Source organism: Hordeum vulgare, chromosome 2H, assembly GCF_904849725.1.
Source record: "Hordeum vulgare subsp. vulgare chromosome 2H, MorexV3_pseudomolecules_assembly, whole genome shotgun sequence".
NCBI lineage: Eukaryota > Viridiplantae > Streptophyta > Magnoliopsida > Poales > Poaceae > Hordeum > Hordeum vulgare.
Window position 1 is genome coordinate 577,671,513 of NC_058519.1, and position 20,212 is coordinate 577,691,724.

The 20,212-nt window shown below is 45.5% G+C and overlaps 60 non-coding genes across 60 annotated transcripts; all 60 read left to right on the top strand.

Annotated features, from left to right (window-relative positions):
- The first annotated feature begins 23 nt into the window (after positions 1-23).
- Positions 24-142, top strand: LOC123436616. The gene has a single exon (XR_006627831.1). It is a non-coding gene; the product is annotated as a 5S ribosomal RNA (ribosomal RNA).
- A 191-nt stretch (positions 143-333) lies between these two features.
- LOC123438391 lies at positions 334-452 on the top strand. The gene has a single exon (XR_006629535.1). It is a non-coding gene; the product is annotated as a 5S ribosomal RNA (ribosomal RNA).
- Positions 453-631: 179 nt separating this feature from the next.
- LOC123432113 lies at positions 632-749 on the top strand. The gene has a single exon (XR_006623711.1). It is a non-coding gene; the product is annotated as a 5S ribosomal RNA (ribosomal RNA).
- Positions 750-940: 191 nt separating this feature from the next.
- Positions 941-1,059, top strand: LOC123436618. The gene has a single exon (XR_006627833.1). It is a non-coding gene; the product is annotated as a 5S ribosomal RNA (ribosomal RNA).
- A 188-nt stretch (positions 1,060-1,247) lies between these two features.
- LOC123432246 lies at positions 1,248-1,366 on the top strand. Its single transcript, XR_006623839.1, has one exon. It is a non-coding gene; the product is annotated as a 5S ribosomal RNA (ribosomal RNA).
- A 191-nt stretch (positions 1,367-1,557) lies between these two features.
- LOC123432509 lies at positions 1,558-1,676 on the top strand. The gene has a single exon (XR_006624088.1). It is a non-coding gene; the product is annotated as a 5S ribosomal RNA (ribosomal RNA).
- A 182-nt stretch (positions 1,677-1,858) lies between these two features.
- On the top strand, positions 1,859-1,976 carry LOC123432120. Its single transcript, XR_006623718.1, has one exon. It is a non-coding gene; the product is annotated as a 5S ribosomal RNA (ribosomal RNA).
- Positions 1,977-2,174: 198 nt separating this feature from the next.
- LOC123432897 lies at positions 2,175-2,293 on the top strand. Its single transcript, XR_006624464.1, has one exon. It is a non-coding gene; the product is annotated as a 5S ribosomal RNA (ribosomal RNA).
- A 188-nt stretch (positions 2,294-2,481) lies between these two features.
- On the top strand, positions 2,482-2,600 carry LOC123434778. The gene has a single exon (XR_006626052.1). It is a non-coding gene; the product is annotated as a 5S ribosomal RNA (ribosomal RNA).
- A 182-nt stretch (positions 2,601-2,782) lies between these two features.
- Positions 2,783-2,901, top strand: LOC123438103. Its single transcript, XR_006629264.1, has one exon. It is a non-coding gene; the product is annotated as a 5S ribosomal RNA (ribosomal RNA).
- Positions 2,902-3,080: 179 nt separating this feature from the next.
- Positions 3,081-3,199, top strand: LOC123436106. The gene has a single exon (XR_006627342.1). It is a non-coding gene; the product is annotated as a 5S ribosomal RNA (ribosomal RNA).
- A 194-nt stretch (positions 3,200-3,393) lies between these two features.
- Positions 3,394-3,512, top strand: LOC123432898. Its single transcript, XR_006624465.1, has one exon. It is a non-coding gene; the product is annotated as a 5S ribosomal RNA (ribosomal RNA).
- Positions 3,513-3,698: 186 nt separating this feature from the next.
- LOC123434779 lies at positions 3,699-3,817 on the top strand. Its single transcript, XR_006626053.1, has one exon. It is a non-coding gene; the product is annotated as a 5S ribosomal RNA (ribosomal RNA).
- A 182-nt stretch (positions 3,818-3,999) lies between these two features.
- Positions 4,000-4,118, top strand: LOC123434780. Its single transcript, XR_006626054.1, has one exon. It is a non-coding gene; the product is annotated as a 5S ribosomal RNA (ribosomal RNA).
- Positions 4,119-4,297: 179 nt separating this feature from the next.
- Positions 4,298-4,415, top strand: LOC123438249. Its single transcript, XR_006629402.1, has one exon. It is a non-coding gene; the product is annotated as a 5S ribosomal RNA (ribosomal RNA).
- Positions 4,416-4,603: 188 nt separating this feature from the next.
- Positions 4,604-4,722, top strand: LOC123435468. Its single transcript, XR_006626717.1, has one exon. It is a non-coding gene; the product is annotated as a 5S ribosomal RNA (ribosomal RNA).
- Positions 4,723-4,901: 179 nt separating this feature from the next.
- LOC123438250 lies at positions 4,902-5,019 on the top strand. The gene has a single exon (XR_006629403.1). It is a non-coding gene; the product is annotated as a 5S ribosomal RNA (ribosomal RNA).
- Positions 5,020-5,201: 182 nt separating this feature from the next.
- LOC123436619 lies at positions 5,202-5,320 on the top strand. The gene has a single exon (XR_006627834.1). It is a non-coding gene; the product is annotated as a 5S ribosomal RNA (ribosomal RNA).
- Positions 5,321-5,505: 185 nt separating this feature from the next.
- Positions 5,506-5,624, top strand: LOC123436620. The gene has a single exon (XR_006627835.1). It is a non-coding gene; the product is annotated as a 5S ribosomal RNA (ribosomal RNA).
- A 179-nt stretch (positions 5,625-5,803) lies between these two features.
- On the top strand, positions 5,804-5,921 carry LOC123432114. The gene has a single exon (XR_006623712.1). It is a non-coding gene; the product is annotated as a 5S ribosomal RNA (ribosomal RNA).
- A 191-nt stretch (positions 5,922-6,112) lies between these two features.
- On the top strand, positions 6,113-6,231 carry LOC123436621. The gene has a single exon (XR_006627836.1). It is a non-coding gene; the product is annotated as a 5S ribosomal RNA (ribosomal RNA).
- A 188-nt stretch (positions 6,232-6,419) lies between these two features.
- LOC123432247 lies at positions 6,420-6,538 on the top strand. Its single transcript, XR_006623840.1, has one exon. It is a non-coding gene; the product is annotated as a 5S ribosomal RNA (ribosomal RNA).
- Positions 6,539-6,729: 191 nt separating this feature from the next.
- Positions 6,730-6,848, top strand: LOC123432324. The gene has a single exon (XR_006623913.1). It is a non-coding gene; the product is annotated as a 5S ribosomal RNA (ribosomal RNA).
- A 182-nt stretch (positions 6,849-7,030) lies between these two features.
- Positions 7,031-7,149, top strand: LOC123436107. Its single transcript, XR_006627343.1, has one exon. It is a non-coding gene; the product is annotated as a 5S ribosomal RNA (ribosomal RNA).
- Positions 7,150-7,346: 197 nt separating this feature from the next.
- Positions 7,347-7,465, top strand: LOC123432900. The gene has a single exon (XR_006624467.1). It is a non-coding gene; the product is annotated as a 5S ribosomal RNA (ribosomal RNA).
- Positions 7,466-7,653: 188 nt separating this feature from the next.
- On the top strand, positions 7,654-7,772 carry LOC123436028. Its single transcript, XR_006627266.1, has one exon. It is a non-coding gene; the product is annotated as a 5S ribosomal RNA (ribosomal RNA).
- A 182-nt stretch (positions 7,773-7,954) lies between these two features.
- On the top strand, positions 7,955-8,073 carry LOC123431719. Its single transcript, XR_006623308.1, has one exon. It is a non-coding gene; the product is annotated as a 5S ribosomal RNA (ribosomal RNA).
- Positions 8,074-8,264: 191 nt separating this feature from the next.
- LOC123436622 lies at positions 8,265-8,383 on the top strand. The gene has a single exon (XR_006627837.1). It is a non-coding gene; the product is annotated as a 5S ribosomal RNA (ribosomal RNA).
- Positions 8,384-8,571: 188 nt separating this feature from the next.
- On the top strand, positions 8,572-8,690 carry LOC123432248. The gene has a single exon (XR_006623841.1). It is a non-coding gene; the product is annotated as a 5S ribosomal RNA (ribosomal RNA).
- A 191-nt stretch (positions 8,691-8,881) lies between these two features.
- On the top strand, positions 8,882-9,000 carry LOC123432325. Its single transcript, XR_006623914.1, has one exon. It is a non-coding gene; the product is annotated as a 5S ribosomal RNA (ribosomal RNA).
- Positions 9,001-9,182: 182 nt separating this feature from the next.
- On the top strand, positions 9,183-9,301 carry LOC123436109. Its single transcript, XR_006627345.1, has one exon. It is a non-coding gene; the product is annotated as a 5S ribosomal RNA (ribosomal RNA).
- A 197-nt stretch (positions 9,302-9,498) lies between these two features.
- On the top strand, positions 9,499-9,617 carry LOC123432901. The gene has a single exon (XR_006624468.1). It is a non-coding gene; the product is annotated as a 5S ribosomal RNA (ribosomal RNA).
- A 188-nt stretch (positions 9,618-9,805) lies between these two features.
- Positions 9,806-9,924, top strand: LOC123436029. The gene has a single exon (XR_006627267.1). It is a non-coding gene; the product is annotated as a 5S ribosomal RNA (ribosomal RNA).
- A 182-nt stretch (positions 9,925-10,106) lies between these two features.
- On the top strand, positions 10,107-10,225 carry LOC123431720. The gene has a single exon (XR_006623309.1). It is a non-coding gene; the product is annotated as a 5S ribosomal RNA (ribosomal RNA).
- A 341-nt stretch (positions 10,226-10,566) lies between these two features.
- LOC123434782 lies at positions 10,567-10,685 on the top strand. The gene has a single exon (XR_006626056.1). It is a non-coding gene; the product is annotated as a 5S ribosomal RNA (ribosomal RNA).
- A 179-nt stretch (positions 10,686-10,864) lies between these two features.
- LOC123435738 lies at positions 10,865-10,983 on the top strand. Its single transcript, XR_006626987.1, has one exon. It is a non-coding gene; the product is annotated as a 5S ribosomal RNA (ribosomal RNA).
- Positions 10,984-11,168: 185 nt separating this feature from the next.
- LOC123434783 lies at positions 11,169-11,287 on the top strand. The gene has a single exon (XR_006626057.1). It is a non-coding gene; the product is annotated as a 5S ribosomal RNA (ribosomal RNA).
- Positions 11,288-11,466: 179 nt separating this feature from the next.
- Positions 11,467-11,585, top strand: LOC123432800. The gene has a single exon (XR_006624369.1). It is a non-coding gene; the product is annotated as a 5S ribosomal RNA (ribosomal RNA).
- Positions 11,586-11,767: 182 nt separating this feature from the next.
- On the top strand, positions 11,768-11,886 carry LOC123438541. The gene has a single exon (XR_006629677.1). It is a non-coding gene; the product is annotated as a 5S ribosomal RNA (ribosomal RNA).
- A 191-nt stretch (positions 11,887-12,077) lies between these two features.
- LOC123435006 lies at positions 12,078-12,196 on the top strand. The gene has a single exon (XR_006626268.1). It is a non-coding gene; the product is annotated as a 5S ribosomal RNA (ribosomal RNA).
- Positions 12,197-12,384: 188 nt separating this feature from the next.
- LOC123436030 lies at positions 12,385-12,503 on the top strand. Its single transcript, XR_006627268.1, has one exon. It is a non-coding gene; the product is annotated as a 5S ribosomal RNA (ribosomal RNA).
- A 191-nt stretch (positions 12,504-12,694) lies between these two features.
- On the top strand, positions 12,695-12,813 carry LOC123431721. Its single transcript, XR_006623310.1, has one exon. It is a non-coding gene; the product is annotated as a 5S ribosomal RNA (ribosomal RNA).
- Positions 12,814-12,995: 182 nt separating this feature from the next.
- Positions 12,996-13,114, top strand: LOC123432902. The gene has a single exon (XR_006624469.1). It is a non-coding gene; the product is annotated as a 5S ribosomal RNA (ribosomal RNA).
- Positions 13,115-13,302: 188 nt separating this feature from the next.
- On the top strand, positions 13,303-13,421 carry LOC123436031. Its single transcript, XR_006627269.1, has one exon. It is a non-coding gene; the product is annotated as a 5S ribosomal RNA (ribosomal RNA).
- A 182-nt stretch (positions 13,422-13,603) lies between these two features.
- Positions 13,604-13,722, top strand: LOC123431722. Its single transcript, XR_006623311.1, has one exon. It is a non-coding gene; the product is annotated as a 5S ribosomal RNA (ribosomal RNA).
- A 356-nt stretch (positions 13,723-14,078) lies between these two features.
- LOC123434784 lies at positions 14,079-14,197 on the top strand. The gene has a single exon (XR_006626058.1). It is a non-coding gene; the product is annotated as a 5S ribosomal RNA (ribosomal RNA).
- Positions 14,198-14,376: 179 nt separating this feature from the next.
- On the top strand, positions 14,377-14,495 carry LOC123435739. Its single transcript, XR_006626988.1, has one exon. It is a non-coding gene; the product is annotated as a 5S ribosomal RNA (ribosomal RNA).
- A 188-nt stretch (positions 14,496-14,683) lies between these two features.
- Positions 14,684-14,802, top strand: LOC123434785. Its single transcript, XR_006626059.1, has one exon. It is a non-coding gene; the product is annotated as a 5S ribosomal RNA (ribosomal RNA).
- Positions 14,803-14,981: 179 nt separating this feature from the next.
- LOC123438707 lies at positions 14,982-15,100 on the top strand. The gene has a single exon (XR_006629834.1). It is a non-coding gene; the product is annotated as a 5S ribosomal RNA (ribosomal RNA).
- A 182-nt stretch (positions 15,101-15,282) lies between these two features.
- LOC123438542 lies at positions 15,283-15,401 on the top strand. The gene has a single exon (XR_006629678.1). It is a non-coding gene; the product is annotated as a 5S ribosomal RNA (ribosomal RNA).
- A 191-nt stretch (positions 15,402-15,592) lies between these two features.
- Positions 15,593-15,711, top strand: LOC123434786. Its single transcript, XR_006626060.1, has one exon. It is a non-coding gene; the product is annotated as a 5S ribosomal RNA (ribosomal RNA).
- Positions 15,712-15,890: 179 nt separating this feature from the next.
- Positions 15,891-16,009, top strand: LOC123438708. The gene has a single exon (XR_006629835.1). It is a non-coding gene; the product is annotated as a 5S ribosomal RNA (ribosomal RNA).
- A 560-nt stretch (positions 16,010-16,569) lies between these two features.
- LOC123437401 lies at positions 16,570-16,688 on the top strand. The gene has a single exon (XR_006628583.1). It is a non-coding gene; the product is annotated as a 5S ribosomal RNA (ribosomal RNA).
- Positions 16,689-16,867: 179 nt separating this feature from the next.
- Positions 16,868-16,986, top strand: LOC123431571. The gene has a single exon (XR_006623162.1). It is a non-coding gene; the product is annotated as a 5S ribosomal RNA (ribosomal RNA).
- A 182-nt stretch (positions 16,987-17,168) lies between these two features.
- On the top strand, positions 17,169-17,287 carry LOC123434787. The gene has a single exon (XR_006626061.1). It is a non-coding gene; the product is annotated as a 5S ribosomal RNA (ribosomal RNA).
- A 179-nt stretch (positions 17,288-17,466) lies between these two features.
- On the top strand, positions 17,467-17,585 carry LOC123438710. Its single transcript, XR_006629836.1, has one exon. It is a non-coding gene; the product is annotated as a 5S ribosomal RNA (ribosomal RNA).
- Positions 17,586-18,628: 1,043 nt separating this feature from the next.
- Positions 18,629-18,747, top strand: LOC123434789. The gene has a single exon (XR_006626062.1). It is a non-coding gene; the product is annotated as a 5S ribosomal RNA (ribosomal RNA).
- Positions 18,748-18,926: 179 nt separating this feature from the next.
- Positions 18,927-19,045, top strand: LOC123431572. Its single transcript, XR_006623163.1, has one exon. It is a non-coding gene; the product is annotated as a 5S ribosomal RNA (ribosomal RNA).
- Positions 19,046-19,227: 182 nt separating this feature from the next.
- LOC123434790 lies at positions 19,228-19,346 on the top strand. Its single transcript, XR_006626063.1, has one exon. It is a non-coding gene; the product is annotated as a 5S ribosomal RNA (ribosomal RNA).
- A 179-nt stretch (positions 19,347-19,525) lies between these two features.
- LOC123438711 lies at positions 19,526-19,644 on the top strand. The gene has a single exon (XR_006629837.1). It is a non-coding gene; the product is annotated as a 5S ribosomal RNA (ribosomal RNA).
- Positions 19,645-20,212: the final 568 nt, after the last annotated feature.

A 20,212-nucleotide genomic window follows, 5' to 3' on the forward strand; every position in this document is an offset into this window, starting at 1 on the left:
GAACAAATAGATAGTTGCATGTCGGATGCGATCATACCAGCACTAAAGCACCGGATCCCATCAGAACTTCGAAGTTAAGCGTGCTTGGGCGAGAGTAGTACTAGGATGGGTGACCTCCTGGGAAGTCCTCGTGTTGCATTCCCCTTTTTAAATATATTTTTGCGCCACGTGACAAGGATGACGCGGGAGCGTGATCTATATGACCTCATTTTCTTATTTTTGACGATTACTGTGTGACTTTTCCCACCGCGCTTGACACCCAACGACTAGTAGTAGTAGTAGTAGTAGTAGTAGTAGGGGCAAGCATAAGGAACAAATAGATAGTTGCATGTCGGATGCGATCATACCAGCACTAAAGCACCGGATCCCATCAGAACTTCAAAGTTAAGCGTGCTTGGGCGAGAGTAGTACTAGGATGGGTGACCTCCTGGGAAGTCCTCGTGTTGCATTCCCCTTTTTAAATATATTTTTGCGCCACGTGACAAGGATGACGCGGGAGCGTGATCTATATGACCTCATTTTCTTATTTTTGACGATTACAGTGTGACTTTTCCCACCGCGCTTGACACCCAACGACTAGTAGTAGTAGTAGTAGGGGCAAGCATAAGGAACAAATAGATAGTTGCATGTCGGATGCGATCATACCAGCACTAAAGCACCGGAACCCATCAGAACTCCGAAGTTAAGCGTGCTTGGGCGAGAGTAGTACTAGGATGGGTGACCTCCTGGAAGTCCTCGTGTTGCATTCCCCTTTTTAAATATATTTTTGCGCCACGTGACAAGGATGACGCGGGAGCGTGATCTATATGACCTCATTTTCTTATTTTTGACGATTACTGTGTGACTTTTCCCACCGCGCTTGACACCCAACGACTAGTAGTAGTAGTAGTAGTAGTAGTAGTAGGGGCAAGCATAAGGAACAAATAGATAGTTGCATGTCGGATGCGATCATACCAGCACTAAAGCACCGGATCCCATCAGAACTTCGAAGTTAAGCGTGCTTGGGCGAGAGTAGTACTAGGATGGGTGACCTCCTGGGAAGTCCTCGTGTTGCATTCCCCTTTTTAAATATATTTTTGCGCCACGTGACAAGGATGACGCGGGAGCGTGATCTATATGACCTCATTTTCTTATTTTTGACGATTACTGTGTGACTTTTCCCACCGCGCTTGACACCTAACGACTAGTAGTAGTAGTAGTAGTAATAGTAGGGGCAAGCATAAGGAACAAATAGATAGTTGCATGTCGGATGCGATCATACCAGCACTAAAGCACCGGATCCCATCAGAATTCCAAAGTTAACCGTGCTTGGGCGAGAGTAGTACTAGGATGGGTGACCTCCTGGGAAGTCCTCGTGTTGCATTCCCCTTTTTAAATATATTTTTGCGCCACGTGACAAGGATGACGCGGGAGCGTGATCTATATGACCTCATTTTCTTATTTTTGACGATTACTATGTGACTTTTCCCACCGCGCTTGACACCCAACGACTAGTAGTAGTAGTGGTAGTAGTAGTAGTAGGGGCAAGCATAAGGAACAAATAGATAGTTGCATGTCGGATGCGATCATACCAGCACTAAAGCACCGAATCCCATCAAAACTCCGAAGTTAAGCGTGCTTGGGCGAGAGTAGTACTAGGATGGGTGACCTCTTGGGAAGTCCTCGTGTTGCATTCCCCTTTTTAAATATATTTTTGCGCCACGTGACAAGGATGACGCGGGAGCGTGATCTATATGACCTCATTTTCTTATTTTTGACGATTACTGTGTGACTTTTCCCACCGCGCTTGACACCCAACGACTAGTAGTAGTAGTAGTAGTAGGGGCAAGCATAAGGAACAAATAGATAGTTGCATGTCGGATGCGATCATACCAGCACTAAAGCACCGGATCCCATCAGAACTCCAAAGTTAAGCGTGCTTGGGCGAGAGTAGTACTAGGATGGGTGACCTCCTGGAAGTCCTCGTGTTGCATTCCCCTTTTTAAATATATTTTTGCGCCACGTGACAAGGATGACGCGGGAGCGTGATCTATATGACCTCATTTTCTTATTTTTGACGATTACTGTGTGACTTTTCCCACCGCGCTTGACACCCAACGACTAGTAGTAGTAGTAGTAGTAGTAGTAGTAGTAGTAGGGGGCAAGCATAAGGAACAAATAGATAGTTGCATGTCGGATGCGATCATACCAGCACTAAAGCACCGGATCCCATCAGAACTTCGAAATTAAGCGTGCTTGGGCGAGAGTAGTACTAGGATGGGTGACCTCCTGGTAAGTCCTCGTGTTGCATTCCCCTTTTTAAATATATTTTTGCGCCACGTGACAAGGATGACGCGGGAGCGTGATCTATATGACCTCATTTTCTTATTTTTGACGATTACTGTGTGACTTTTCCCACCGCGCTTGACACCCAACGACTAGTAGTAGTAGTAGTAGTAGTAGTAGGGGCAAGCATAAGGAACAAATAGATAGTTGCATGTCGGATGCGATCATACCAGCACTAAAGCACCGGATCCCATCAGAACTCCGAAGTTAAGCGTGCTTGGGCGAGAGTAGTACTAGGATGGGTGACCTCCTGGGAAGTCCTCGTGTTGCATTCCCCTTTTTAAATATATTTTTGCGCCACGTGACAAGGATGACGCGGGAGCGTGATCTATATGACCTCATTTTCTTATTTTTGACGATTACTGTGTGACTTTTCCCACCGCGCTTGACACCCAACGACTAGTAGTAGTAGTAGTAGTAGGGGCAAGCATAAGGAACAAATAGATAGTTGCATGTCGGATGCGATCATACCAGCACTAAAGCACCGAATCCCATCAGAACTCCGAAGTTAAGCGTGCTTGGGCGAGAGTAGTACTAGGATGGGTGACCTCTTGGGAAGTCCTCGTGTTGCATTCCCCTTTTTAAATATATTTTTGCGCCACGTGACAAGGATGACGCGGGAGCGTGATCTATATGACCTCATTTTCTTATTTTTGACGATTACTGTGTGACTTTTCCCACCGCGCTTGACACCCAACGACTAGTAGTAGTAGTAGTAGGGGCAAGCATAAGGAACAAATAGATAGTTGCATGTCGGATGCGATCATACCAGCACTAAAGCACCGGATCCCATCAGAACTCCAAAGTTAAGCGTGCTTGGGCGAGAGTAGTACTAGGATGGGTGACCTCCTGGGAAGTCCTCGTGTTGCATTCCCCTTTTTAAATATATTTTTGCGCCACGTGACAAGGATGACGCGGGAGCGTGATCTATATGACCTCATTTTCTTATTTTTGACGATTACTGTGTGACTTTTCCCACCGCGCTTGACACCCAACGACTAGTAGTAGTAGTAGTAGTAGTAGTAGTAGTAGTAGCAAGCATAAGGAACAAATAGATAGTTGCATGTCGGATGCGATCATACCAGCACTAAAGCACCGGATCCCATCAGAACTTCGAAATTAAGCGTGCTTGGGCGAGAGTAGTACTAGGATGGGTGACCTCCTGGTAAGTCCTCGTGTTGCATTCCCCTTTTTAAATATATTTTTGCGCCACGTGACAAGGATGACGCGGGAGCGTGATCTATATGACCTCATTTTCTTATTTTTGACGATTACTGTGTGACTTTTCCCACCGCGCTTGACACCCAACGACTAGTAGTAGTAGTAGTAGTAGTAGGGGGCAAGCATAAGGAACAAATAGATAGTTGCATGTCGGATGCGATCATACCAGCACTAAAGCACCGGATCCCATCAGAACTCCGAAGTTAAGCGTGCTTGGGCGAGAGTAGTACTAGGATGGGTGACCTCCTGGGAAGTCCTCGTGTTGCATTCCCCTTTTTAAATATATTTTTGCGCCACGTGACAAGGATGACGCGGGAGCGTGATCTATATGACCTCATTTTCTTATTTTTGACGATTACTGTGTGACTTTTCCCACCGCGCTTGACACCCAACGACTAGTAGTAGTAGTAGTAGTAGGGGCAAGCATAAGGAACAAATAGATAGTTGCATGTCGGATGCGATCATACCAGCACTAAAGCACCGGATCCCATCAGAACTCCGAAGTTAAGCGTGCTTGGGCGAGAGTAGTACTAGGATGGGTGACCTCCTGGGAAGTCCTCGTGTTGCATTCCCCTTTTTAAATATATTTTTGCGCCACGTGACAAGGATGACGCGGTAGCGTGATCTATATGACCTCATTTTCTTATTTTTGACGATTACTGTGTGACTTTTCCCACCGCGCTTGACACCCAACGACTAGTAGTAGTAGTAGTAGGGGCAAGCATAAGGAACAAATAGATAGTTGCATGTCGGATGCGATCATACCAGCACTAAAGCACCGGATCCCATCAGAACTCCGAAGTTAAGCGTGCTTGGGCGAGAGTAGTACTAGGATGGGTGACCTCCTGGAAGTCCTCGTGTTGCATTCCCCTTTTTAAATATATTTTTGCGCCACGTGACAAGGATGACGCGGGAGCGTGATCTATATGACCTCATTTTCTTATTTTTGACGATTACTGTGTGACTTTTCCCACCGCGCTTGACACCCAACGACTAGTAGTAGTAGTAGTAGTAGTAGTAGGGGCAAGCATAAGGAACAAATAGATAGTTGCATGTCGGATGCGATCATACCAGCACTAAAGCACCGAATCCCATCAGAACTTCGAAGTTAAGCGTGCTTGGGCGAGAGTAGTACTAGGATGGGTGACCTCCTGGGAAGTCCTCGTGTTGCATTCCCCTTTTTAAATATATTTTTGCGCCACGTGACAAGGATGACGCGGGAGCGTGATCTATATGACCTCATTTTCTTATTTTTGACGATTACAGTGTGACTTTTCCCACCGCGCTTGACACCCAACGACTAGTAGTAGTAGTAGTAGGGGCAAGCATAAGGAACAAATAGATAGTTGCATGTCGGATGCGATCATACCAGCACTAAAGCACCGGATCCCATCAGAACTCCGAAGTTAAGCGTGCTTGGGCGAGAGTAGTACTAGGATGGGTGACCTCCTGGAAGTCCTCGTGTTGCATTCCCCTTTTTAAATATATTTTTGCGCCACGTGACAAGGATGACGCGGGAGCGTGATCTATATGACCTCATTTTCTTATTTTTGACGATTACTGTGTGACTTTTCCCACCGCGCTTGACACCCAACGACTATTAGTAGTAGTAGTAGTAGGGGCAAGCATAAGGAACAAATAGATAGTTGCATGTCGGATGCGATCATACCAGCACTAAAGCACCGGATCCCATCAGAACTTCGAAGTTAAGCGTGCTTGGGCGAGAGTAGTACTAGGATGGGTGACCTCCTGGGAAGTCCTCGTGTTGCATTCCCCTTTTTAAATATATTTTTGCGCCACGTGACAAGGATGACGCGGGAGCGTGATCTATATGACCTCATTTTCTTATTTTTGACGATTACTGTGTGACTTTTCCCACCGCGCTTGACACCCAACGACTAGTAGTAGTAGTAGTAGTAGTAGGGGCAAGCATAAGGAACAAATAGATAGTTGCATGTCGGATGCGATCATACCAGCACTAAAGCACCGGATCCCATCAGAACTTCGAAGTTAAGCGTGCTTGGGCGAGAGTAGTACTAGGATGGGTGACCTCCTGGGAAGTCCTCGTGTTGCATTCCCCTTTTTAAATATATTTTTGCGCCACGTGACAAGGATGACGCGGGAGCGTGATCTATATGACCTCATTTTCTTATTTTTGACGATTACAGTGTGACTTTTCCCACCGCGCTTGACACCCAACGACTAGTAGTAGTAGTAGTAGGGGCAAGCATAAGGAACAAATAGATAGTTGCATGTCGGATGCGATCATACCAGCACTAAAGCACCGGAACCCATCAGAACTCCGAAGTTAAGCGTGCTTGGGCGAGAGTAGTACTAGGATGGGTGACCTCCTGGAAGTCCTCGTGTTGCATTCCCCTTTTTAAATATATTTTTGCGCCACGTGACAAGGATGACGCGGGAGCGTGATCTATATGACCTCATTTTCTTATTTTTGACGATTACTGTGTGACTTTTCCCACCGCGCTTGACACCCAACGACTAGTAGTAGTAGTAGTAGTAGTAGTAGTAGGGGCAAGCATAAGGAACAAATAGATAGTTGCATGTCGGATGCGATCATACCAGCACTAAAGCACCGGATCCCATCAGAACTTCGAAGTTAAGCGTGCTTGGGCGAGAGTAGTACTAGGATGGGTGACCTCCTGGGAAGTCCTCGTGTTGCATTCCCCTTTTTAAATATATTTTTGCGCCACGTGACAAGGATGACGCGGGAGCGTGATCTATATGACCTCATTTTCTTATTTTTGACGATTACTGTGTGACTTTTCCCACCGCGCTTGACACCTAACGACTAGTAGTAGTAGTAGTAGTAATAGTAGGGGCAAGCATAAGGAACAAATAGATAGTTGCATGTCGGATGCGATCATACCAGCACTAAAGCACCGGATCCCATCAGAATTCCAAAGTTAACCGTGCTTGGGCGAGAGTAGTACTAGGATGGGTGACCTCCTGGGAAGTCCTCGTGTTGCATTCCCCTTTTTAAATATATTTTTGCGCCACGTGACAAGGATGACGCGGGAGCGTGATCTATATGACCTCATTTTCTTATTTTTGACGATTACTATGTGACTTTTCCCACCGCGCTTGACACCCAACGACTAGTAGTAGTAGTGGTAGTAGTAGTAGTAGGGGCAAGCATAAGGAACAAATAGATAGTTGCATGTCGGATGCGATCATACCAGCACTAAAGCACCGAATCCCATCAAAACTCCGAAGTTAAGCGTGCTTGGGCGAGAGTAGTACTAGGATGGGTGACCTCCTGGGAAGTCCTCGTGTTGCATTCCCCTTTTTAAATATATTTTTGCGCCACGTGACAAGGATGACGCGGGAGCGTGATCTATATGACCTCATTTTCTTATTTTTGACGATTACTGTGTGACTTTTCCCACCGCGCTTGACACCCAACGACTAGTAGTAGTAGTAGTAGTAGGGGCAAGCATAAGGAACAAATAGATAGTTGCATGTCGGATGCGATCATACCAGCACTAAAGCACCGGATCCCATCAGAACTCCAAAGTTAAGCGTGCTTGGGCGAGAGTAGTACTAGGATGGGTGACCTCCTGGGAAGTCCTCGTGTTGCATTCCCCTTTTTAAATATATTTTTGCGCCACGTGACAAGGATGACGCGGGAGCGTGATCTATATGACCTCATTTTCTTATTTTTGACGATTACTGTGTGACTTTTCCCACCGCGCTTGACACCCAACGACTAGTAGTAGTAGTAGTAGTAGTAGTAGTAGTAGTAGGGGCAAGCATAAGGAACAAATAGATAGTTGCATGTCGGATGCGATCATACCAGCACTAAAGCACCGGATCCCATCAGAACTTCGAAATTAAGCGTGCTTGGGCGAGAGTAGTACTAGGATGGGTGACCTCCTGGTAAGTCCTCGTGTTGCATTCCCCTTTTTAAATATATTTTTGCGCCACGTGACAAGGATGACGCGGGAGCGTGATCTATATGACCTCATTTTCTTATTTTTGACGATTACTGTGTGACTTTTCCCACCGCGCTTGACACCCAACGACTAGTAGTAGTAGTAGTAGTAGTAGTAGGGGCAAGCATAAGGAACAAATAGATAGTTGCATGTCGGATGCGATCATACCAGCACTAAAGCACCGGATCCCATCAGAACTCCGAAGTTAAGCGTGCTTGGGCGAGAGTAGTACTAGGATGGTTGACCTCCTGGGAAGTCCTCGTGTTGCATTCCCCTTTTTAAATATATTTTTGCGCCACGTGACAAGGATGACGCGGGACCGTGATCTATATGACCTCATTTTCTTATTTTTGACGATTACTGTGTGACTTTTCCCACCGCGCTTGACACCCAACGACTAGTAGTAGTAGTAGTAGTAGGGGCAAGCATAAGGAACAAATAGATAGTTGCATGTCGGATGCGATCATACCAGCACTAAAGCACCGGATCCCATCACAACTCCGAAGTTAAGCGTGCTTGGGCGAGAGTAGTACTAGGATGGGTGACCTCCTGGGAAGTCCTCGTGTTGCATTCCCCTTTTTAAATATATTTTTGCGCCACGTGACAAGGATGACGCGGGAACGTGATCTATATGACCTCATTTTCTTATTTTTGACGATTACTGTGTGACTTTTCCCACCGCGCTTGACACCCAACGACTAGTAGTAGTAGTAGTAGTAGTAGTAGTAGGGGCAAGCATAAGGAACAAATAGATAGTTGCATGTCGGATGCGATCATACCAGCACTAAAGCACCGGATCCCATCAGAACTTCGAAGTTAAGCGTGCTTGGGCGAGAGTAGTACTAGGATGGGTGACCTCCTGGGAAGTCCTCGTGTTGCATTCCCCTTTTTAAATATATTTTTGCGCCACGTGACAAGGATGACGCGGGAGCGTGATCTATATGACCTCATTTTCTTATTTTTGACGATTACTGTGTGACTTTTCCCACCGCGCTTGACACCTAACGACTAGTAGTAGTAGTAGTAGTAATAGTAGGGGCAAGCATAAGGAACAAATAGATAGTTGCATGTCGGATGCGATCATACCAGCACTAAAGCACCGGATCCCATCAGAATTCCAAAGTTAACCGTGCTTGGGCGAGAGTAGTACTAGGATGGGTGACCTCCTGGGAAGTCCTCGTGTTGCATTCCCCTTTTTAAATATATTTTTGCGCCACGTGACAAGGATGACGCGGGAGCGTGATCTATATGACCTCATTTTCTTATTTTTGACGATTACTATGTGACTTTTCCCACCGCGCTTGACACCCAACGACTAGTAGTAGTAGTGGTAGTAGTAGTAGTAGGGGCAAGCATAAGGAACAAATAGATAGTTGCATGTCGGATGCGATCATACCAGCACTAAAGCACCGAATCCCATCAAAACTCCGAAGTTAAGCGTGCTTGGGCGAGAGTAGTACTAGGATGGGTGACCTCCTGGGAAGTCCTCGTGTTGCATTCCCCTTTTTAAATATATTTTTGCGCCACGTGACAAGGATGACGCGGGAGCGTGATCTATATGACCTCATTTTCTTATTTTTGACGATTACTGTGTGACTTTTCCCACCGCGCTTGACACCCAACGACTAGTAGTAGTAGTAGTAGTAGGGGCAAGCATAAGGAACAAATAGATAGTTGCATGTCGGATGCGATCATACCAGCACTAAAGCACCGGATCCCATCAGAACTCCAAAGTTAAGCGTGCTTGGGCGAGAGTAGTACTAGGATGGGTGACCTCCTGGGAAGTCCTCGTGTTGCATTCCCCTTTTTAAATATATTTTTGCGCCACGTGACAAGGATGACGCGGGAGCGTGATCTATATGACCTCATTTTCTTATTTTTGACGATTACTGTGTGACTTTTCCCACCGCGCTTGACACCCAACGACTAGTAGTAGTAGTAGTAGTAGTAGTAGTAGTAGTAGGGGCAAGCATAAGGAACAAATAGATAGTTGCATGTCGGATGCGATCATACCAGCACTAAAGCACCGGATCCCATCAGAACTTCGAAATTAAGCGTGCTTGGGCGAGAGTAGTACTAGGATGGGTGACCTCCTGGTAAGTCCTCGTGTTGCATTCCCCTTTTTAAATATATTTTTGCGCCACGTGACAAGGATGACGCGGGAGCGTGATCTATATGACCTCATTTTCTTATTTTTGACGATTACTGTGTGACTTTTCCCACCGCGCTTGACACCCAACGACTAGTAGTAGTAGTAGTAGTAGTAGTAGGGGCAAGCATAAGGAACAAATAGATAGTTGCATGTCGGATGCGATCATACCAGCACTAAAGCACCGGATCCCATCAGAACTCCGAAGTTAAGCGTGCTTGGGCGAGAGTAGTACTAGGATGGTTGACCTCCTGGGAAGTCCTCGTGTTGCATTCCCCTTTTTAAATATATTTTTGCGCCACGTGACAAGGATGACGCGGGACCGTGATCTATATGACCTCATTTTCTTATTTTTGACGATTACTGTGTGACTTTTCCCACCGCGCTTGACACCCAACGACTAGTAGTAGTAGTAGTAGTAGGGGCAAGCATAAGGAACAAATAGATAGTTGCATGTCGGATGCGATCATACCAGCACTAAAGCACCGGATCCCATCACAACTCCGAAGTTAAGCGTGCTTGGGCGAGAGTAGTACTAGGATGGGTGACCTCCTGGGAAGTCCTCGTGTTGCATTCCCCTTTTTAAATATATTTTTGCGCCACGTGACAAGGATGACGCGGGAACGTGATCTATATGACCTCATTTTCTTATTTTTGACGATTACTGTGTGACTTTTCCCACCGCGCTTGACACCCAACGACTAGTAGTAGTAGTAGTAGTAGTAGTAGTAGTAGTAGTAGTAGTAGTAGTAGTAGTAGTAGTAGTAGTAGTAGTAGTAGTAGTAGTAGTAGTAGTAGTAGTAGTAGTAGTAGTAGTAGTAGTAGTAGTAGTAGTAGTAGTAGTAGTAGTAGTAGTAGTAGTAGTAGTAGTAGTAGTAGTAGGGGCAAGCATAAGGAACAAATAGATAGTTGCATGTCGGATGCGATCATACCAGCACTAAAGCACCGGATCCCATCAGAACTCCGAAGTTAAGCGTGCTTGGGCGAGAGTAGTACTAGGATGGGTGACCTCCTGGGAAGTCCTCGTGTTGCATTCCCCTTTTTAAATATATTTTTGCGCCACGTGACAAGGATGACGCGGAAGCGTGATCTATATGACCTCATTTTCTTATTTTTGACGATTACTGTGTGACTTTTCCCACCGCGCTTGACACCCAACGACTAGTAGTAGTAGTAGTAGGGGCAAGCATAAGGAACAAATAGATAGTTGCATGTCGGTTGCGATCATACCAGCACTAAAGCACCGGATCCCATCAGAACTCCGAAGTTAAGCGTGCTTGGGCGAGAGTAGTACTAGGATGGGTGACCTCCTGGGAAGTCCTCGTGTTGCATTCCCCTTTTTAAATATATTTTTGCGCCACGTGACAAGGATGACGCGGGACCGTGATCTATATGACCTCATTTTCTTATTTTTGACGATTACTGTGTTACTTTTCCCACCGCGCTTGACACCCAACGACTAGTAGTAGTAGTAGTAGTAGTAGGGGCAAGCATAAGGAACAAATAGGTAGTTGCATGTCGGATGCGATCATACCAGCACTAAAGCACCGGATCCCATCAGAACTCCGAAGTTAAGCGTGCTTGGGCGAGAGTAGTACTAGGATGGGTGACCTCCTGGGAAGTCCTCGTGTTGCATTCCCCTTTTTAAATATATTTTTGCGCCACGTGACAAGGATGACGCGGGAGCGTGATCTATATGACCTCATTTTCTTATTTTTGACGATTACTGTGTGACTTTTCCCACCGCGCTTGACACCCAACGACTAGTAGTAGTAGTAGTAGGGGCAAGCATAAGGAACAAATAGATAGTTGCATGTCGGATGCGATCATACCAGCAGTAAAGCACCGGATCCCATCAGAACTCTGAAGTTAAGCGTGCTTTGGCGAGAGTAGTACTAGGATGGGTGACCTCCTGGGAAGTCCTCGTGTTGCATTCCCCTTTTTAAATATATTTTTGCGCCACGTGACAAGGATGACACGGGAGCGTGATCTATATGACCTCATTTTCTTATTTTTGACGATTACTGTGTGACTTTTCCCACCGCGCTTGACACCCAACGACTAGTAGTAGTAGTAGTAGTAGGGGCAAGCATAAGGAACAAATAGATAGTTGCATGTCGGATGCGATCATACCAGCACTAAAGCACCGGATCCCATCAGAACTCCGAAGTTAAGCGTGTTTGGGCGAGAGTAGTACTAGGATGGGTGACCTCCTGGAAAGTCCTCGTGTTGCATTCCCCTTTTTAAATATATTTTTGCGCCACGTGACAAGGATGACGCGGGACCGTGATCTATATGACCTCATTTTCTTATTTTTGACGATTACTGTGTGACTTTTCCCACCGCGCTTGACACCCAACAACTAGTAGTGGTAGTAGTAGTAGTAGTAGTAGGGGCAAGCATAAGGAACAAATAGATAGTTGCATGTCGGATGCGATCATACCAGCACTAAAGCACCGGATCCCATCAGAACTCCGAAGTTAAGCGTGCTTGGGCGAGAGTAGTACTAGGATGGGTGACCTCTTGGGAAGTCCTCGTGTTGCATTCCCCTTTTTAAATATATTTTTGCGCCCCCTGACAAGGATGACGCGGGAGCGTGATCTATATGACCTCATTTTCTTATTTTTGACGATTACTGTGTGACTTTTCCCACCGCGCTTGACACCCAACGACTAGTACTAGTAGTAGTAGTAGTAGTAGGGGCAAGCATAAGGAACAAATAGATAGTTGCATGTCGGATGCGATCATACCAGCACTAAAGCACCGGATCCCATCAGAACTCCGAAGTTAAGCGTGCTTGGGCGAGAGTAGTACTAGGATGGTTGACCTCCTGGGAAGTCCTCGTGTTGCATTCCCCTTTTTAAATATATTTTTGCGCCACGTGACAAGGATGACGCGGGACCGTGATCTATATGACCTCATTTTCTTATTTTTGACGATTACTGTGTGACTTTTCCCACCGCGCTTGACACCCAACGACTAGTAGTAGTAGTAGTAGTAGTAGTAGTAGGGGCAAGCATAAGGAACAAATAGATAGTTGCATGTCGGATGCGATCATACCAGCACTAAAGCACCGGATCCCATCACAACTCCGAAGTTAAGCGTGCTTGGGCGAGAGTAGTACTAGGATGGGTGACCTCCTGGGAAGTCCTCGTGTTGCATTCCCCTTTTTAAATATATTTTTGCGCCACGTGACAAGGATGACGTGGGAGCGTGATCTATATGACCTCATTTTCTTATTTTTGACGATTACTGTGTGACTTTTCCCACCGCGCTTGACACCCAACGACTAGTAGTAGTAGTAGTAGTAGGGGCAAGCATAAGGAACAAATAGATAGTTGCATGTCGGATGCGATCATACCAGCACTAAAGCACCGGATCCCATCAGAACTTCGAAATTAAGCGTGCTTGGGCGAGAGTAGTACTAGGATGGGTGACCTCCTGGTAAGTCCTCGTGTTGCATTCCCCTTTTTAAATATATTTTTGCGCCACGTGACAAGGATGACGCGGGAGCGTGATCTATATGACCTCATTTTCTTATTTTTGACGATTACTGTGTGACTTTTCCCACCGCGCTTGACACCCAACGACTAGTAGTAGTAGTAGTAGTAGTAGTAGGGGCAAGCATAAGGAACAAATAGATAGTTGCATGTCGGATGCGATCATACCAGCACTAAAGCACCGGATCCCATCAGAACTCCGAAGTTAAGCGTGCTTGGGCGAGAGTAGTACTAGGATGGTTGACCTCCTGGGAAGTCCTCGTGTTGCATTCCCCTTTTTAAATATATTTTTGCGCCACGTGACAAGGATGACGCGGGACCGTGATCTATATGACCTCATTTTCTTATTTTTGACGATTACTGTGTGACTTTTCCCACCGCGCTTGACACCCAACGACTAGTAGTAGTAGTAGTAGTAGGGGCAAGCATAAGGAACAAATAGATAGTTGCATGTCGGATGCGATCATACCAGCACTAAAGCACCGGATCCCATCACAACTCCGAAGTTAAGCGTGCTTGGGCGAGAGTAGTACTAGGATGGGTGACCTCCTGGGAAGTCCTCGTGTTGCATTCCCCTTTTTAAATATATTTTTGCGCCACGTGACAAGGATGACGCGGGAACGTGATCTATATGACCTCATTTTCTTATTTTTGACGATTACTGTGTGACTTTTCCCACCGCGCTTGACACCCAACGACTAGTAGTAGTAGTAGTAGTAGTAGTAGTAGTAGTAGTAGTAGTAGTAGTAGTAGTAGTAGTAGTAGTAGTAGTAGTACTAGTAGTACTAGTAGTAGTAGTAGTAGTAGTAGTAGTAGTAGTAGTAGTAGTAGTAGTAGTAGTAGTAGTAGTAGTAGTAGTAGTAGTAGTAGTAGTAGTAGTAGTAGTAGTAGTAGGGGCAAGCATAAGGAACAAATAGATAGTTGCATGTCGGATGCGATCATACCAGCACTAAAGCACCGGATCCCATCAGAACTCCGAAGTTAAGCGTGCTTGGGCGAGAGTAGTACTAGGATGGGTGACCTCCTGGGAAGTCCTCGTGTTGCATTCCCCTTTTTAAATATATTTTTGCGCCACGTGACAAGGATGACGCGGAAGCGTGATCTATATGACCTCATTTTCTTATTTTTGACGATTACTGTGTGACTTTTCCCACCGCGCTTGACACCCAACGACTAGTAGTAGTAGTAGTAGGGGCAAGCATAAGGAACAAATAGATAGTTGCATGTCGGTTGCGATCATACCAGCACTAAAGCACCGGATCCCATCAGAACTCCGAAGTTAAGCGTGCTTGGGCGAGAGTAGTACTAGGATGGGTGACCTCCTGGGAAGTCCTCGTGTTGCATTCCCCTTTTTAAATATATTTTTGCGCCACGTGACAAGGATGACGCGGGACCGTGATCTATATGACCTCATTTTCTTATTTTTGACGATTACTGTGTTACTTTTCCCACCGCGCTTGACACCCAACGACTAGTAGTAGTAGTAGTAGTAGTAGTAGGGGCAAGCATAAGGAACAAATAGGTAGTTGCATGTCGGATGCGATCATACCAGCACTAAAGCACCGGATCCCATCAGAACTCCGAAGTTAAGCGTGCTTGGGCGAGAGTAGTACTAGGATGGGTGACCTCCTGGGAAGTCCTCGTGTTGCATTCCCCTTTTTAAATATATTTTTGCGCCACGTGACAAGGATGACGCGGGAGCGTGATCTATATGACCTCATTTTCTTATTTTTGACGATTACTGTGTGACTTTTCCCACCGCGCTTGACACCCAACGACTAGTAGTAGTAGTAGTAGGGGCAAGCATAAGGAACAAATAGATAGTTGCATGTCGGATGCGATCATACCAGCAGTAAAGCACCGGATCCCATCAGAACTCTGAAGTTAAGCGTGCTTGGGCGAGAGTAGTACTAGGATGGGTGACCTCCTGGGAAGTCCTCGTGTTGCATTCCCCTTTTTAAATATATTTTTGCGCCACGTGACAAGGATGACGCGGGAGCGTGATCTATATGACCTCATTTTCTTATTTTTGACGATTACTGTGTGACTTTTCCCACCGCGCTTGACACCCAACGACTAGTAGTAGTAGTAGTAGTAGGGGCAAGCATAAGGAACAAATAGATAGTTGCATGTCGGATGCGATCATACCAGCACTAAAGCACCGGATCCCATCAGAACTCCGAAGTTAAGCGTGTTTGGGCGAGAGTAGTACTAGGATGGGTGACCTCCTGGAAAGTCCTCGTGTTGCATTCCCCTTTTTAAATATATTTTTGCGCCACGTGACAAGGATGACGCGGGACCGTGATCTATATGACCTCATTTTCTTATTTTTGACGATTACTGTGTGACTTTTCCCACCGCGCTTGACACCCAACAACTAGTAGTGGTAGTAGTAGTAGTAGTAGTAGGGGCAAGCATAAGGAACAAATAGATAGTTGCATGTCGGATGCGATCATACCAGCACTAAAGCACCGGATCCCATCAGAACTCCGAAGTTAAGCGTGCTTGGGCGAGAGTAGTACTAGGATGGGTGACCTCCTGGGAAGTCCTCGTGTTGCATTCCCCTTTTTAAATATATTTTTGCGCCACGTGACAAGGATGACGCGGGAGCGTGATCTATATGACCTCATTTTCTTATTTTTGACGATTACTGTGTGACTTTTCCCACCGCGCTTGACACCCAACGACTAGTAGTAGTAGTAGTAGGGGCAAGCATAAGGAACAAATAGATAGTTGCATGTCGGATGCGATCATACCAGCAGTAAAGCACCGGATCCCATCAGAACTCTGAAGTTAAGCGTGCTTGGGCGAGAGTAGTACTAGGATGGGTGACCTCCTGGGAAGTCCTCGTGTTGCATTCCCCTTTTTAAATATATTTTTGCGCCACGTGACAAGGATGACGCGGGACCGTGATCTATATGACCTCATTTTCTTATTTTTGACGATTACTGTGTGACTTTTCCCACCGCGCTTGACACCCAACGACTAGTAGTAGTAGTAGTAGTAGTAGTAGGGGCAAGCATAAGGAACAAATAGATAGTTGGATGTCGGATGCGATCATACCAGCACTAAAGCACCGGATCCCATTAGGATGGGTGACCTCCTGGGAAGTCCTCGTGTTGCATTCTCCTTTTTAAATATATTTTTGCGCCACGTGACAAGGATGACGCGGGAGCGTGATCTATATGACCTCATTTTCTTATTTTTGACGATTACTGTGTGACTTTTCCCACCGCGCTTGACACCCAACGACTAGTAGTAGTAGTAGTAGTAGTAGTAGTAGTAGTAGTAGTAGTAGTAGTAGTAGTAGTAGTAGTAGTAGTAGTAGTAGTAGTAGTAGTAGTAGTAGTAGTAGTAGTAGTAGTAGTAGTAGTAGTAGTAGTAGGGGCAAGCATAAGGAACAAATAGATAGTTGCATGTCGGATGCGATCATACCAGCACTAAAGCACCGGATCCCATCAGAACTCCGAAGTTAAGCGTGCTTGGGCGAGAGTAGTACTAGGATGGGTGACCTCCTGGGAAGTCGTCGTGTTGCATTCCCCTTTTTAAATATATTTTTGCGCCACGTGACAAGGATGACGCGGGAGCGTGATCTATATGACCTCATTTTCTTATTTTTGACGATTACTGTGTGACTTTTCCCACCGCGCTTGACACCCAACGACTAGTAGTAGTAGTAGTAGGGGCAAGCATAAGGAACAAATAGATAGTTGCATGTCGGTTGCGATCATACCAGCACTAAAGCACCGGATCCCATCAGAACTCCGAAGTTACGCGTGCTTGGGCGAGAGTAGTACTAGGATGGGTGACCTCCTGGGAAGTCCTCGTGTTGCATTCCCCTTTTTAAATATATTTTTGCGCCACGTGACAAGGATGACGCGGGAGCGTGATCTATATGACCTCATTTTCTTATTTTTGACGATTACTGTGTTACTTTTCCCACCGCGCTTGACACCCAACGACTAGTAGTAGTAGTAGTAGTAGGGGCAAGCATAAGGAACAAATAGGTAGTTGCATGTCGGATGCGATCATACCAGCACTAAAGCACCGGATCCCATCAGAACTCCGAAGTTAAGCGTGCTTGGGCGAGAGTAGTACTAGGATGGGTGACCTCCTGGGAAGTCCTCGTGTTGCATTCCCCTTTTTAAATATATTTTTGCGCCACGTGACAAGGATGACGCGGGAGCGTGATCTATATGACCTCATTTTCTTATTTTTGACGATTACTGTGTGACTTTTCCCACCGCGCTTGACACCCAACGACTAGTAGTAGTAGTAGTAGGGGCAAGCATAAGGAACAAATAGATAGTTGCATGTCGGATGCGATCATACCAGCAGTAAAGCACCGGATCCCATCAGAACTCTGAAGTTAAGCGTGCTTGGGCGAGAGTAGTACTAGGATGGGTGACCTCCTGGGAAGTCCTCGTGTTGCATTCCCCTTTTTAAATATATTTTTGCGCCACGTGACAAGGATGACGCGGGACCGTGATCTATATGACCTCATTTTCTTATTTTTGACGATTACTGTGTGACTTTTCCCACCGCGCTTGACACCCAACGACTAGTAGTAGTAGTAGTAGTAGTAGTAGGGGCAAGCATAAGGAACAAATAGATAGTTGGATGTCGGATGCGATCATACCAGCACTAAAGCACCGGATCCCATTAGGATGGGTGACCTCCTGGGAAGTCCTCGTGTTGCATTCTCCTTTTTAAATATATTTTTGCGCCACGTGACAAGGATGACGCGGGAGCGTGATCTATATGACCTCATTTTCTTATTTTTGACGATTACTGTGTGACTTTTCCCACCGCGCTTGACACCCAACGACTAGTAGTAGTAGTAGTAGTAGTAGTAGTAGTAGTAGTAGTAGTAGTAGTAGTAGTAGTAGTAGTAGTAGTAGTAGTAGTAGTAGTAGTAGTAGTAGTAGTAGTAGTAGTAGTAGTAGTAGTAGTAGTAGTAGTAGTAGTAGTAGTAGTAGTAGTAGTAGTAGTAGTAGTAGTAGTAGTAGTAGTAGTAGTAGTAGTAGTAGTAGTAGTAGTAGTAGTAGTAGTAGTAGTAGTAGTAGTAGTAGTAGTAGTAGTAGTAGTAGTAGTAGTAGTAGTAGTAGTAGTAGTAGTAGTAGTAGTAGTAGTAGTAGTAGTAGTAGTAGTAGTAGTAGTAGTAGTAGTAGTAGTAGTAGTAGTAGTAGTAGTAGTAGTAGTAGTAGTAGTAGTAGTAGTAGTAGTAGTAGTAGTAGTAGTAGTAGTAGTAGTAGTAGTAGTAGTAGTAGTAGTAGTAGTAGTAGTAGTAGTAGTAGTAGTAGTAGTAGTAGTAGTAGTAGTAGTAGTAGTAGTAGTAGTAGTAGTAGTAGTAGTAGTAGTAGTAGTAGTAGTAGTAGTAGTAGTAGTAGTAGTAGTAGTAGTAGTAGTAGTAGTAGTAGTAGTAGTAGTAGTAGTAGTAGTAGGGGCAAGCATAAGGAACAAATAGATAGTTGCATGTCGGATGCGATCATACCAGCACTAAAGCACCGGATCCCATCAGAACTCCGAAGTTAAGCGTGCTTGGGCGAGAGTAGTACTAGGATGGGTGACCTCCTGGGAAGTCCTCGTGTTGCATTCCCCTTTTTAAATATATTTTTGCGCCACGTGACAAGGATGACGCGGGAGCGTGATCTATATGACCTCATTTTCTTATTTTTGACGATTACTGTGTGACTTTTCCCACCGCGCTTGACACCCAACGACTAGTAGTAGTAGTAGTAGGGGCAAGCATAAGGAACAAATAGATAGTTGCATGTCGGTTGCGATCATACCAGCACTAAAGCACCGGATCCCATCAGAACTCCGAAGTTACGCGTGCTTGGGCGAGAGTAGTACTAGGATGGGTGACCTCCTGGGAAGTCCTCGTGTTGCATTCCCCTTTTTAAATATATTTTTGCGCCACGTGACAAGGATGACGCGGGAGCGTGATCTATATGACCTCATTTTCTTATTTTTGACGATTACTGTGTTACTTTTCCCACCGCGCTTGACACCCAACGACTAGTAGTAGTAGTAGTAGTAGGGGCAAGCATAAGGAACAAATAGGTAGTTGCATGTCGGATGCGATCATACCAGCACTAAAGCACCGGATCCCATCAGAACTCCGAAGTTAAGCGTGCTTGGGCGAGAGTAGTACTAGGATGGGTGACCTCCTGGGAAGTCCTCGTGTTGCATTCCCCTTTTTAAATATATTTTTGCGCCACGTGACAAGGATGACGCGGGAGCGTGATCTATATGACCTCATTTTCTTATTTTTGACGATTACTGTGTGACTTTTCCCACCGCGCTTGACACCCAACGACTAGTAGTAGTAGTAGTAGGGGCAAGCATAAGGAACAAATAGATAGTTGCATGTCGGATGCGATCATACCAGCAGTAAAGCACCGGATCCCATCAGAACTCTGAAGTTAAGCGTGCTTGGGCGAGAGTAGTACTAGGATGGGTGACCTCCTGGGAAGTCCTCGTGTTGCATTCCCCTTTTTAAATATATTTTTGCGCCACGTGACAAGGATGACGCGGGACCGTGATCTATATGACCTCATTTTCTTATTTTTGACGATTACTGTGTGACTTTTCCCACCGCGCTTGACACCCAACGACTAGTAGTAGTAGTAGTAGTAGTAGTAAGGGCAAGCATAAGGAACAAATAGATAGTTGGATGTCGGATGCGATCATACCAGCACTAAAGCACCGGATCCCATTAGGATGGGTGACCTCCTGGGAAGTCCTCGTGTTGCATTCTCCTTTTTAAATATATTTTTGCGCCACGTGACAAGGATGACGCGGGAGCGTGATCTATATGACCTCATTTTCTTATTTTTGACGATTACTGTGTGACTTTTCCCACCGCGCTTGACACCCAACGACTAGTAGTAGTAGTAGTAGTAGTAGTAGTAGTAGTAGTAGTAGTAGTAGTAGTAGTAGTAGTAGTAGTAGTAGTAGTAGTAGTAGTAGTAGTAGTAGTAGTAGTAGTAGTAGTAGTAGTAGTAGTAGTAGTAGTAGTAGTAGTAGTAGTAGTAGTAGTAGTAGTAGTAGTAGTAGTA